General features: G+C 40.5%; 1 protein-coding gene across 2 annotated transcripts in view; it reads left to right on the top strand.

Annotated features, from left to right (window-relative positions):
* Window positions 1-509: 509 nt before the first annotated feature.
* Window positions 510-15510, top strand: part of pcdh15 (protocadherin-related 15) — a 709890-nt gene continuing 694889 nt past the window's right edge. For both annotated transcript variants that reach the window (XM_031905917.1, XM_031905916.1), the window contains exon 1: window positions 510-1040. The gene's annotated coding sequence lies outside the window, so the exon portion shown is untranslated. The remainder of the gene's footprint in view (window positions 1041-15510) is intronic.

The following is a 15510-nucleotide window of genomic DNA, read 5'->3' as shown; positions in this document are numbered from 1 at the left end:
ATAGATAGATGATAGATATAATTAGCTATATAATGTAAATTGCTGATAGATGGGTAGACAGAAAGGCAGAGCGATAGATGATAGCTATCTAAACAGACAGATATATAATAGACAATAGTGCATACAGAATATCCGCAGATAGAAAGATAGAAAATGCATGATAATGTGATTACATGAGTGAAAGGAGAGTTGAGCTATAATTCTATTATCTATCATTTATTTTCTAACTATGTGCTCCCCATACAGTCAGGCAATAGAATATAATCCCCCCCTTGCTTTTCCTGGCCCGGTGCCCTAGGTGGGGGGGGGGGTCCCACTTTACCCCCGGCCAGTGCGCATAAGGCTGGGCATGTGTAGGACAGGGAGGGTGCCCCTGTGTGAGCCCCGCACCCCCACTTACACACTGTCCCCATCCCACTCCGCTACATGACCAGCCGGCAAGTTCAGCAGCTGTAGCAGCGTCAGTAGCGCACAGCCCGGCGGCAGCAGCAGCGACTGGCACAGTGAGTGCGATCAGATGGCAGAGGGTGGAGTTATTGATCGCACTAAGGGGGAAGCCGATGTGTTTCCCCGGCGCTGGGCACATTCCTAAGCCATAACCGAGCGGGCAGAGGCGCTTCAGCACCGGGGACAGCTCCCCCCAGGCTCCCGGATTGATTCCTCCGCTCCTGCAGCTCCAATGAGGGAATGTGAGCCGCACAGTCTGCCTGCTGCTGTCGCTGCTGCCTCCATCTGCTGATCGGATTTCAGCAACCTGACTCCGTCTCCTGTCGCTGCTGCTGCTGCTTCAGAAGGTCAGAGTCCTCTCCCCCAGCCGCCTGGATCAGGATGAGAGCCTCTGCCTGCCAGCTGTCCTCTGGGTGAGGGCTTCTCCTCTAACTGCCAGCTTTGGGTGAATCGTACCGCACAGGGAGCCCACTGTCCCCTTACCCAGGCAATGTGACCCATGTGGCTCTTACAAATCATCCCCAATAACACATGGATATCTCTACTCTCTCTGGGATCTCTTATTAATCCACTGCAGTCTCTTTCCCCTGAAGGTAAGCACATTTCTGGATCTGTTGTCCCACTCTAATCGGGGACTTTATGCTTTTATTGATGGAAGTCTGTTGGTGAAACACAATAAACAAAAGGTTCTGTTTGCAAAAATATTATGTGTGTGATGAGTAAAGCTGGATTATTATTTGCCCCCATGCTGCTCACTGGTTCCTTGTGACATTGCATGAAGTTTAGAGGCAACTTTCTGAGTTATGTGGTGGGGATCCACTTTCCCAGAGTCCCCTGCAAACTTTGTGCCTAAGAACAAGAAAATAGCTGCAAACCCAGTCTTTGTAAGTGATCTGGCTACTGTATATTGTATGGGGAATGGTACTATGTATGGTACTGTGTATTGTATGGGGTATGTAATTGTGTATTGTATGGGGTAAGGTACTGTGGATTGTATGGGGTATGGTACTGTATATTGTATGGGGTATGCAACTGTGTATTGTATGGGGTATGGTACTGTATATTGTGTGGGGTATGGTACTGCGTATTATAGGGGGTATGGTACTGTGTATTGTATGGGGTATGGTACTGTGTATTGAATGGGGTATGGTACTGTATATTGTGTGGGGTATGGTACTGCGTATTATAGGGGGTATGGTACTGTGTATTGTGTGGGGTATGGTACTGTGTATTATAGGGGGTATGGTACTGTGTATTATAGGGGGTATGGTACTGTGTATTGTATGGGGTATGGTACTGCGTATTATAGGGGGTATGGTACTGTGTATTGTATGGGGTATGGTACTGCGTATTGTATGGGGTATGGTACTGTGTATTATAGGGGGTATGGTACTGTGTATTATAGGGGGTATAATTGTGTATTGTATGGGGTATGGTACTGTGTATTATAGGGGGTATGGTACTGTGTATTGTATGGGGTATGGTACTGTGTATTAAATGGGGTATGGTACTGTGTATTGTATGTGGTATGGTACTGTGTATTATAGGGGGTATGGTACTGTGTATTGTATGGGGTATGGTACTGTGTATTAAAGGGGGTATGGTACTGTGTATTGTATGGGGTATGGTACTGTGTATTATAGGGGGTATGGTACTGTGTATTGTATGGGGTATGGTACTATGTATTATAGGGGGTATGGTACTGTGTATTATAGGGGGTATAATTGTGTATTGTATGGGGTATGGTACTGTGTATTAAAGGGGGTATGGTACTGTGTATTGTATGGGGTATGGTACTATGTATTATAGGGGGTATGGTACTGTGTATTATAGGGGGTATAATTGTGTATTGTATGGGGTATGGTACTGTGTATTATAGGGGGTATGGTACTGTGTATTATAGGGGGTATAATTGTGTATTGTATGGGGTATGGTACTGTGTATTGTATGGGGTATGGTACTGTGTATTGTATGGGGTATGGTACTGTGTATTATAGGGGGTATGGTACTGTGTATTGTATGGGGTATGGTACTGTGTATTGTATGGGGTATGGTACTGTGTATTGTATGGGGTATGGTACTGTGTATTGTATGGGGTATGGTACTGTGTATTGTATGGGGTATGGTATAGTGTATTATAGGGGGTATGGTACTGTGTATTGTATGGGGTATGGTACTGTGTATTGTATGGGGTATGGTACTGTGTATTATAGGGGGTATGGTACTGTGTATTATAGGGGGTATGGTACTGTGTATTATAGGGGGTATAATTGTGTATTGTATGGGGTATGGTACTGTGTATTATAGGGGGTATGGTACTGTGTATTATAGGGGGTATAATTGTGTATTGTATGGGGTATGGTACTGTGTATTGTATGGGGTATGGTACTGTGTATTGTATGGGGTATGGTACTGTGTATTAAATGGGGTATGGTACTGTGTATTGTATGGGGTATGGTACTGTGTATTAAAGGGGGTATGGTACTGTGTATTGTATGGGGTATGGTACTGTGTATTATAGGGGGTATGGTACTGTGTATTAAAGGGGGTATGGTACTGTGTATTGTATGGGGTATGGTACTATGTATTATAGGGGGTATGGTACTGTGTATTATAGGGGGTATGGTACTGTGTATTATAGGGGGTATAATTGTGTATTGTATGGGGTATGGTACTGTGTATTATAGGGGTATGGTACTGTGTATTATAGGGGGTATAATTGTGTATTGTATGGGGTATGGTACTGTGTATTATAGGGGGTATGGTACTGTGTATTATAGGGGGTATGGTACTGTGTATTATAGGGGGTATGGTACTGTGTATTATAGGGGGTATAATTGTGTATTGTATGGGGTATGGTACTGTGTATTATAGGGGGTATGGTACTGTGTATTATAGGGGGTATGGTACTGTGTATTATAGGGGGTATGGTACTGTGTATTATATGGGGTATGGTACTGTGTATTGTATGGGGTATGGTACTGTGTATTGTATGGGGTATGGTACTGTGTATTGTATGGGGTATGGTACTGTGTATTGTATGGGGTATGGTACTGTGTATTATAGGGGGTATGGTACTGTGTATTGTATGGGGTATGGTACTGTGTATTAAAGGGGGTATGGTACTGTGTATTATAGGGGGTATGGTACTGTGTATTAAAGGGGGTATGGTACTGTGTATTGTATGGGGTATGGTACTATGTATTATAGGGGGTATGGTACTGTGTATTATAGGGGGTATAATTGTGTATTGTATGGGGTATGGTACTGTGTATTATAGGGGGTATGGTACTGTGTATTATAGGGGGTATAATTGTGTATTGTATGGGGTATGGTACTGTGTATTGTATGGGGTATGGTACTGTGTATTGTATGGGGTATGGTACTGTGTATTAAAGGGGGTATGGTACTGTGTATTGTATGGGGTATGGTACTGTGTATTATAGGGGGTATGGTACTGTGTATTAAAGGGGGTATGGTACTGTGTATTGTATGGGGTATGGTACTATGTATTATAGGGGGTATGGTACTGTGTATTATAGGGGGTATAATTGTGTATTGTATGGGGTATGGTACTGTGTATTATAGGGGGTATGGTACTGTGTATTATAGGGGGTATAATTGTGTATTGTATGGGGTATGGTACTGTGTATTGTATGGGGTATGGTACTGTGTATTGTATGGGGTATGGTACTGTGTATTATAGGGGGTATGGTACTGTGTATTGTATGGGGTATGGTACTGTGTATTGTATGGGGTATGGTACTGTGTATTGTATGGGGTATGGTACTGTGTATTGTATGGGGTATGGTACTGTGTATTGTATGGGGTATGGTACTGTGTATTATAGGGGGTATGGTATAGTGTATTATAGGGGTATGGTACTGTGTATTGTATGGGGTATGGTACTGTGTATTAAAGGGGGTATGGTACTGTGTATTGTATGGGGTATGGTACTGTGTATTATAGGGGGTATGGTACTGTGTATTATAGGGGGTATAATTGTGTATTGTATGGGGTATGGTACTGTGTATTATAGGGGGTATGGTACTGTGTATTATAGGGGGTATAATTGTGTATTGTATGGGGTATGGTACTGTGTATTATAGGGGGTATGGTACTGTGTATTGTATGGGGTATGGTACTGTGTATTATAGGGGGTATGGTACTGTGTATTGTATGGGGTATGGTACTGTGTATTGTATGGGGTATGGTACTGTGTATTATAGGGGGTATGGTACTGTGTATTATAGGGGGTATGGTACTGTGTATTGTATGGGGTATGGTACTGTGTATTATAGGGGGTATGGTACTGTGTATTGTATGGGGTATGGTACTGTGTATTATAGGGGGTATGGTACTGTGTATTGTATGGGGTATGGTACTGTGTATTGTATGGGGTATGGTACTGTGTATTGTACTCATTATTACTCTTTAGTATGTAATAACTAAGATGCAGAAATAAAGTCTTGCTGGAATTTTTTCTCTCATAGCGTAAGGGTAAAACACAAGTTGGTACTTTCATCTTGCTCCTTGCACTTGGGTGTATCACTGAACCACGTATGGAGTGCTCTATTGGCTCAGAGGAACCCGGGACCTGCCGGGTGGCAGTTATTACAGGGTTCCCACTTCCCGTGCCATGTTAATAGGCACTGCAGTCTGGTGACTAAAGAATAACAAACAAATCCAATTGAGATCACCACTGATTCCTTTTAACCCACAATTGTGCAGTCTCAAATCTACCCATGGCCACAATAGTGCTGGATTTTTGTCAAACAATGTTGCATGTCACTTCTGGTTTGCAGTAACAGCACTTCCTGTTTAATGGTGGTTGGGTTATGGGTCTTATCCATACTATATATATATTACGTGTATTATCTATATTTTACTCCTTGAAACATTTTTTAAAACATTTTGTTTCTACTCCCCGCCCACTTCTGATGAGTTCACTTCCAGTTTTCAGCAACAGCACTTCCTGTTTCATGGTGGTCAGCGGGTCGCGGATTGGATTTTGGGTTTTATCCATATTTCTTATATTATATTATCTATATTTTACTCCAAACATTTTTTTAAACTTTTTTTCCCCACTTCTGATGAGGTCACTTCCAGTTTGAGGCAACAGCACTTCCTGTTTAATGGTTGTCAGCAGGTCATGAGTTTGTTTATTGGTCTCATCTATACTCCTTATATCATATTACCTATATTATCTATATTTTACTTCTTCAAACATTTTTTTTAACCTTTTGTTCCTACTCCCGCCCACTTCTGATGAAGTCACTTCCAGTTTGCAGCAACAGCACTTCCTGTTTAATGGTGGTCAGCAGGTCATGAGTTTGTTTATTGGTCTCATCTATACTCCTTATATCATATTACCTATATTATCTATATTTTACTTCTTCAAACATTTTTTTTTTAACTTTTTGTTTCTACTCCCACCCACTTCTGATGAGTTCACTTCCAGTTTGCAGAAACAGCACTTCCTGTTTAATGGTGGTCAGCAGGTCATGGGTTTGTTTTATGGGTCTCATCTATACTTCTTATATCATATTACCTATATTATCTATATTTTACTTCTTCAAACATTGTTTTTTAACCTTTTGTTTCTACTGCCGCCCACTTCTGACGAGGTCACTTCCGGTTTGCAGCAACAGCACTTCCTGTTTAATGGTGGTCAGCAGATCGGGTTGTGGATAAGACAATTTAAAAATGCGGGTTGTTTGCCGCAGATCTGGGTCTCAAAAATTGATTCCATGCAGGACTCGATCTTGCATGATAAGAGAGCCCTCCCCTATTGTCGTTTTCTGATTGGTTGCACCCACTACGCATCACATGACTTCAAAACTTCCGTCCCCTGGGCACTGATATCATATTAAGCTGTTGATCCAAGCTGCCCAGAGGGATAAAATGACACCGTTGACGTGTCACCGTGATGTCATTAGCGGATTAGATGAATATGTGCCGAGCACGTCTGGGTGTTGAGTTTCCAACAACATAGGATTTATGAGCCGGAAACCACTAATGTTGTTATTGTGCTTCCTTATTCCAGCTTCCATTAGGCTGTGAGGGCAGGCTGGAATATTCCATTTCATTATCTGCAAAGGGTTCTCCCGCAGCCAGCCAAGTGCATTACAATTATATATATATAAATATATACAGTATATACACACACAGAGCGCTGCCTAATGAAGTGCATCCGTCTAACGACAAGTCCGGCTAATGAATGCTTTCCCACTGCTCCGGCTGAGGTGGCCAAGGCACGGCTACTCATAATCCGGATCACCGAGTCCATATGGAAAGGCAACGTGTTTGTCTCTCTCTCTATAACTGCAGTTTCTGCTTAACATTCAGCGGCCGCAGGGAGGGGGGTGGAGGGGGGAGGCACGTGCCACATGTTGCAGTTTTTTTCATTCGAAGGGCAATAAGGTGTTTATGAAAGGTGGGGGGTAGGTGTGCACGCTGTAGGACCCAGAGACCGTCACATCTGCCGGGATCTCGGAGGACAGTTCAATTTTATTAGAAAACAAAGTCTGCCTTATAAACAGCGACAGGGAGCAAAGACACTTCACCACCAGTCGATGAGATTTAAAGGGGAACTAGCCCCAGCCTGAGAACAAGGAAAGTGCCGTAGCTAGAAGAGCATATCAAATGAAGAAGGATTTGTTTAAAAAAACTTTGGGGATACAGGTATGGGATCCCTTATCCGGAAACCCGTTATCCAGAAAGCTCCGAATTACGGAATGCCTGTCTCCCATAGACTCCATTTTAATCAAATAATTCAGAATTTTAAAACTGATTCCCTTTTCTCTGTAGTAATAAAACAGTACCTTGTAATTGATTCCAACTAAGATATAATTACCCCTTATTGGGGCAGAACAGCCCTATTGGGTTTATTTAATGGTTAAATGATTCCCTTTTCTCTGTAATAATAAAACAGTACCTGTACTTGATCCCAACTAAGATATAATTACCCCTTATTGGGGGCAGAACAGCCCTATTGGGTTTATTTCATGGTTAAATGATTCCCTTTTCTCTGTAATAATAAAACAGTACCTGTACTTGATCCCAACTAAGATATAATTACCCCTTATTTGGGGCAGAACAGCCCTATTGGGTTTATTTCATGGTTAAATGATTCCCTTTTCTCTGTAATAATAAAACAGTACCTGTACTTGATCCCAACTAAGATATAATTACCCCTTATTGGGGGCAGAACAGCCCTATTGGGTTTATTTAATGGTTAAATTATTCCCTTTTCTCTGTAGTAATAAAACAGTACCTGTACTTGATCCCAACTAAGATCTAAATAATCCTTATTGGATGCAAAACAATCCCATAGGGTTTAATTAATGTTTTATTGATTCTTTAGTAGACTTAAGGTATGGAGATCCAAATTACGGAAAGACCCCTTATCAGGAATACCCTTGGTCCTGGGCATTCTGGATAACAGGTTCTATACCTGTATTACTGCAGCTTTTTTTGTGACTTTCTTAAAGTTGTATAATGATTTGTGCTGTTGCTGTGCTGCTCCGGGTTCTGTTATCTGGGAAGCTGTTATCCAGAAAGCAGCAGCTCAAGTGCCTTTTGTATTCTTCCTGAATACACATTTACAACTGATTTACTTTTTTTGTTACTGATTTACTTTTTTCCAATGTATTTTACTGTGACCGTAAGACAGAACCTTGATGTTAAAGGGCAAGTAAAGCCTTCCCGGCTCTCACCCCACTGCATCAGTGAGATCAGCCTCAGCGGTGCGTTCTCCTGGTTTCCCATCACAGACATTCGAGCAGGGAACAGATGCAGCCAAAGATGATGACAACCAACAGTTGAGTTAGGGCAGATCTGAGTGATGCAGTTGGGTCGAGTTGCCTGTGTTTAGATGCTAGAATGAAAAATGTACCAGAGGGCCTTTACTTTCCCTTTAACTAATCCAGTCATTTACTTTAAAGTTAATATTTAGTATGTTATAGAATGTCTTATTCCTAGTAATTTTGTATTTGGCCTTCAGAGTTGGACTGGGGGGTGCAAGGCCCACCGGGGCTGCTGTCCTAGGGGCCCCCCCACAACCCCCAGGGGCCCCCGCCACCCACCTGAGCACCCAGCAGGGATCAGGTCTTTGCCAGCAGAACCCACCAGGTATTTTCCTGGTACCCCGTCAGCCCAGACCGACCCTGTTGGGTGGTCACTGACCACAGTAGCCAAAAACCCATTGCCCCATGTAGTTATCATTTTATTGTTATTGTTACTTTGGTTTTATAATGTATCTTTATACTTAGCACCTATTCATATTCCATTCTCTTATTCACACTGCTGCCTGGTTGCTAGGGTAAATACGTCCCTAGCAACCACATAACTGCTAACATTCCAAACTGGAGAACTGTTGGACAAACAGGTAAATAACTGAGAAAGCACAACAAATAAAAAAAAATGAAGACCAATTGCAGTTCGGGAGGGGGAGGAAGGCCCTTGTGGGAGTCTGGGGTTGTCAATAGGCTGTTATTCTCTTTCATAATGTATCTTTATACTTAGCCCCTATTCATATTCCATTCTCTTATTCACACCGCTGCCTGGTTGCTAGGGTAAATAAGACCCTAGCAACCACATAACTTTTAACATTCCAAACTGGAAACATTCCAAACATTGAACAAACAGGTAAATAACTGAGAAAGTACAACAATTGCAGTTCGGGAGGGGGAGGAAGGCCTTTGTGGAAGCCTGGGGTTGTCAATAGGTTGTTATTCTCTTTTATAATGTATCTTTATACTTAGCCCCTATTCATATTCCATTCTCCGATTCACACCACTTCCTGGTTGCTAGGGTAAATAAGACCCTAGCAACCACATAACTGCTAACATTCCAAACTGGAGAACTGTTGAACAAACAGGTAAATAACTGAGAAAGCACAACAAAAGCAGTTCGGGAGGGGGAGGAAGGCCTTTGTGGGAGCCTGGGGTTGTCAATACGTTGTTACCCCATTAATAAAAGTTCTTTATTCAGACCCCCCAGACCCCAACTATAACAGATCCTTTATAAACGTCTATACTGACTTTATTCATTAGTTGTTTTTTACACAGTTCATTGAAGACACTTAGATCAGAATTTCCATTCACAGCTTATTCGGCTAAATTCTAGAAAATTCCGAGGTTTCCCGTAGATACAAGCAGTCGCCTTCTAATATACATTCAATGATACAAATGAGAAGTTGTGATCTATATGCTATTTACCCCCGGCTCATACATTGTAAGACCTTGTTCCGGTTGGATTGAGATGGAATGCACGCTGAGTTAAAACACAAAGAATTCATCCTATTTCCCGATTTTCACGCTATAAAGGTGGCAATTTGGGTTTTCTTAATGGGCCAACAATTCTTGGCTCAAAGACAAATAAAAAGTGAACAGCTGACAGGCCTCTAATTCAGCTCATCAACCATGAAATGTGAGTGAGAGAGAGGACAGAAATATCATTATTCCTCTGACCCCAGGTGGCGGTGTGAGTGGACAGTGAAATTACTAGGCCACACTGATAATTGGAAAGATCAGATGAAGACAGATCTCAAGGTCTTCCCACATTCTTCATCATCAACGAGCGCACCGTGCCAAATGCCAGGATTCTTCTGGCTGCGTTCATGGTTTCAACGGGGATGTTGTGTGACCTTCTCCTGTAGAGCTACTCGTACAAAAAGACATTGAGATTCTAGTTTTCTTTATGAGAAAGGAAGCTAACGTTAATTGCCTAGTTGAAGACCAGTGGTCCTTCATAGAGCTCTACCTAGAAACCAGTTAACTGGTGTCTTATTCATGTATCCAGCCATGCTGTCAATGAGCAAAGGAACATCGCAGTGCAATGCATTGTGGGTTATGTAGTTCCTGCATGCTGTCTGTAAGCTGTGGAGAAGTTGTTACAATTTGTAACATCAGTGTTTTAGTCCCTCCTCCCCTGCCAGGATTTCCAGTGCTGCAGAAATAGAAGAACAGGTACGGGACCTGTTAGGAAGCACATAGATGAGATAGGCAGGCACTATGGGACCCATTATCCAGAATGCTCGGGACCTGGGGTTTTCTGGATAAGGGGTCTTTCCATAATTAGGATCTCCTTCCTTAAGTGTGCTAAACAGTAATAATACAGATATTAAGTGTGATAAACAGTAATAAACAGTAATTAAACCCAATAGGATTGTTTTGGCTCCAATAAGGATTAATTATATCTTAGTTGGGATCAAGTACAGGTACTGTTTTATTATAACAGAGAAAAGGGAATCATTTAACCATTAAATAAACCCAATAGGGCTGTTCTGCCCCCAATAAGGGGTAATTATATCTTAGTTGGGATCAAGTACAGGTACTGTTTTATTATTACTGAGAAAAGGGAATCGTTTAACCATTAAATAAACCCAATAGGGCTGTTCTGCCCCAATAAGGGGTAATTATATCTTAGTTGGGATCAAGTACAGGTACTGTTTTATTATTACTGAGAAAAGGGAATCATTTAACCATGAAATAAACCCAATAGGGCTGTTCTGCCCCCAATAAGGGGTAATTATATCTTAGTTGGGATCAAGTACAGGTACTGTTTTATTATTACTGAGAAAAGGGAATCGTTTAACCATTAAATAAACCCAATAGGGCTGTTCTGCCCCCAATAAGGGGTAATTGTATCTTAGTTGGGATCAAGTACAGGTACTGTTTTATTATTACAGAGAAAAGGGAATCATTTAACCATTAAATAAACCCAATAGGGCTGTTCTGCCCCCAATAAGGGGTAATTATATCTTAGTTGGGATCAAGTACAGGTACTGTTTTATTATTACAGAGAAAAGGGAATCATTTAACCATTAGATAAACCCAATAGGGCTGTTCTGCCCCAATAAGGGGTAATTATATCTTAGTTGGGATCAAGTACAGGTACTGTTTTATTATTACAGAGAAAAGGGAATCATTTAACCATTAAATAAACCCAATAGGATTGTTCTGCCCCCAATAAGGGGTAATTATATCTTAGTTGGGATCAAGTACAGGTACTGTTTTATTATTACAGAGAAAATGGAATCATTTAACCATGAAATAAACCCAATAGGGCTGTTCTGCCCCCAATAAGGGGTAATTATATCTTAGTTGGGATCAAGTACAGGTACTGTTTTATTATTACAGAGAAAAGGGAATCATTTAACCATTAAATAAACCCAATAGGGCTGTTCTGCCCCCAATAAGGGGTAATTATATCTTAGTTGGGATCAAGTACAGGTACTGTTTTATTATTACAGAGAAAATGGAATCATTTAACCATTAAATAAACCCAATAGGGCTGTTCTGCCCCCAATAAGGGGTAATTATATCTTAGTTGGGACGATGATTCCCTTTTCTCTGTAACAATAAAACAGTACCTGTACTTGATCCCAACTAAGATATAATTACCCCTTATTGGGGGCAGAACAGTCCTATTGGGTTTATTTCATGGTTAATTGATTCCCCTTTCTCTGTAATAATAAAACAGTACCTGTATTTGATCCCAACTAAGATATAAATAATCTTTATTGGATGCAAAACAATCCTATTGGGTTTAATTAATGTTTTATTGATTTTTTAGTAGACTTAAGGTATGGAGATCCAAATTACGGAAAAGACCCCTTATCCGGAATACCCTTGGTCCTGAGCATTCTGGATAATAGGTCCTATACCTGTATACATTGATAATGCCAGCAAGGCAGTTGGCAAAGAAACAAGGGATAGAGTGGGTAGAGTGGTAGTGGATGGGGTCGATGTGCAGGCTCATCTCATAACAGATGTATGAAACACATTTCATACTTTCCTTTTTTTTTTGGAAATAATTTGTCCATTTTCAAAATACCCGTATATTACTTTACAAAAAATTACTCATGGTTTCAGTGTTTGTGTGTTGAGAATATTTTCAAAAGCTTCTCTACTATTTGTAAAAGTGCAAAGCATGATGCTATTGCTTGTGGAAAGAGGAATACATAAGATGATGTTTGGCCAGCGTCTGGGCTTCTGTACAGGCAATAAAAGATACACTCAGGACCTTTTTAGCTAAGACATTGTGCCCAAGTCTAGCTGTGCGAATGTGTGAAAACAATTTGGACGTCTGTCTGTGAAAAATGATTTACTTGGGAAATACAGTTTAAAATAAAAGTTGCCTTTATAAAAGTGTGTATTACTCTGCACAGAAGGAGTTTTTTTTCAGGAAAACATGCATTTTCTGTTGGAAAAGCCACCAGGATGTGTAGAGTCAGTTGCATGAAGGTTTCTACGCCCATAGGGAGCTAGTGAGCTGTATCGGCGCATTCTCCACCAAAGCAGCAAAAGCCACGTGTGACATAGTCTATCATCAAGCATTTTCAAATTAACAGGCACACCATTGGTTATACTTGCTCTCTGCTAGGAATGAGCTGTATTGTTGCGCACAATTTGCTTGACTGAGTTTCCTTGCAGAATGAAACCTTTAGAGGTCATTTCTGCTATTTATAAGATATAGTGGCTGTATTTCAACTTAGTAATCCTTTCTGGTGGGACAGGCACTGTAGCCTTTTAGTTTTCTTGATGTCTTGCTAGCATGACTGCCATCAGGAACTTTGGGGCCCCATACAAGTTATTTATAAGGGCCCCCCCCTTCAACCAACATTTTGGCCACGCCCCTTGTGTGCGCAATATAATCAGCTGATGTTATTCTATAATAAGCAGTTTATATAAAGTGTTCCATTGATTAATGTGCTAATTAGTGATCTGGTTTATAGGGGGTCAGTGGAGTTTGCCATAAGTTTAACCCCTTCCCGCCTACCTGCCCTTGCTCTGTGCTTGATATGGAAGTTACGCAACTTTTTGCATGATTTAAGTAAACTGCGTAAGTTTAAGGGCCCAGTGATCTTGCTGTGGGGCCCAATAACGAGTCAGTAGTAGTTAATAAAAATAGCTAAAATAATTAATGTGCTAATAAGTCAGTATTTTAATTAGGGGAGGGTCAGTGGAGTTTATACTGTATGTAAGTTACGTCATTTTTTTTTTTCAAAGTAACGTAAGTTTTTGCATAAGTTACATAAATGGTGTAAGTGTAGGGGCCCAATGATCTTGTTGTGTAGAAATAAGCTGATATAATTCAGTAAATAGCTCCCAATATAAACAGCTGATGTGACTCTATAATAAGCAGTTCATATAAATAGTGAAAAAAAATAATTAATAATTATTAATTAATAATAACTAATTAATAAGTTAAATATATGATGCACTGTTGCCCTGCACTGGTAAAACTGGTGTGTTTGCTACAGTAACACTACTATAATTTATATAATAAGCTGCTGTGTAGCCACGGGGGCAGCCATTCAAGCTGGAAAAAAGAAGAAAAGGCACAGGTTACATAGCAGATAACAGATAAGTTCTGTAGAATACAATAGTGTTTTATCTGTTATCTGCTATGTGCCTGTGCCTTTTCTCCTTTGAATGGCTGCCCCCATGGCTACATAGCAGCTTATTTATATAAATTATAGTAGACTTTCTGAAGTAAACACACAACTTTTACCAGTGCAGGGCAGCAGCACATTATATTTTAGTTACTTTTATACACTTTCATTTTTTGGTGTTACTGTTTCTTTAAGAACTCCTTTAGGAATTCCCTTAAATATCATGTTAGTTTCTTCTTTGTTCTTGGGGGTGGGGGAGTTGTTTCATGCTGGGCTTAGGTTGCAGGCACATCTCCAACTTGGACAGTTGGTTCAGTCAATGATTAAACTCATTGGTCAATGGCAAGACGCTTTGGTCCAAATCAGCTCTCACGTTCATTTAAATTCTTTTTGTTTCATTTTATCACTGTTTTGCATGAAATTATTTCCAAAAACATTGTTTAGCACAATTTCCATATTAAAAAATGTGGCGTGTATAAGAATTGCAGTAACGTGTCCCTGGGGGGGGGGGGTTGGATAAGCCTGAAGCATTACTGGGTGCACAGTGCCTGAAATAAAGCTTTTTGGATTGCAGTTTTTGGATTGTGCTTGGGGTTTGGCTTTATTGAGTGTTTCTAATTATGTATCTTGATAACGGACGTATTTACCTATCGTTACAGTTTATTTAGCATTTCTTTGTGTACATAATATTGGTTTTGAGTGTAAAGGTCCCCATACACCTTAAGATCCGCTCGCTTGGCGATGTCACCAAGCGAGCGGATCTTCTCCCGATATCCCCCACCTACGGATGGGCGATATCGGGAGAATCCAGGCTAATTCGATCGTTTGTCCCTGGGGCCAAATGATCAAATTATAACGACGGGTATAGCATTAGCATTATGGCAGTTCATCTTTGACTCTGTCTGTAAAAATGACTTTAAGAAGACATATACAGGTAAAGGATCCCTTATCTGGAAACCCGTTATCCAGAAAGTACGTAGAAGGCCATCTCCCATAGACTCCATTATAAACAAATAATTCTAATTTTTAAAAATGATTTCCTTTTTCTCTGTAATAATAAAACAGTAACTTGTACTTGATCCCAACTAAGATATAATTACCCCTTATTGGGGGCAGAACAGTCCTATTGGGTTTATTTCATGGTTAAATGATTCCCTTTTCTCTGTAATAATAAAACAGTACCTGTACTTGATCCCAACTAAGATATAATTACCCCTTATTGGGGGCAGAACAGCCCTATTGGGTTTATTTAATGGTTAAATGATTCCCTTTTCTCTGTAATAATAAAACAGTACCTGTACTTGATCCCAACTAAGATATAATTACCCCTTATTGGGGGCAGAACAGTCCTATTGGGTTTATTTCATGGTTAAATGATTCCCTTTTCTCTGTAATAATAAAACAGTACCTGTACTTGATCCCAACTAAGATATAATTACCCCTTATTGGGGGCAGAACAGCCCTATTGGGTTTATTTAATGGTTAAATTATTCCCTTTTCTCTGTAATAATAAAACAGTAACTGTACTTGATCCCAACTAAGATATAATTACCCCTTATTGGGGCAGAACAGCCCTATTGGGTTTATTTCATGGTTAAATGATTCCCTTTTCTCTGTAATAATAAAACAGTACCTGTACTTGATCCCAACTAAGATATAAT

The sequence above is a fragment of the Xenopus tropicalis genome, chromosome 7 (genome assembly GCF_000004195.4).
Source record: "Xenopus tropicalis strain Nigerian chromosome 7, UCB_Xtro_10.0, whole genome shotgun sequence".
Taxonomy (NCBI): Eukaryota; Metazoa; Chordata; class Amphibia; order Anura; family Pipidae; genus Xenopus; species Xenopus tropicalis.
The sequence above is the reverse complement of the archived record's forward strand: the minus strand, read 5'-3'. Positions and strand labels throughout refer to the sequence as shown.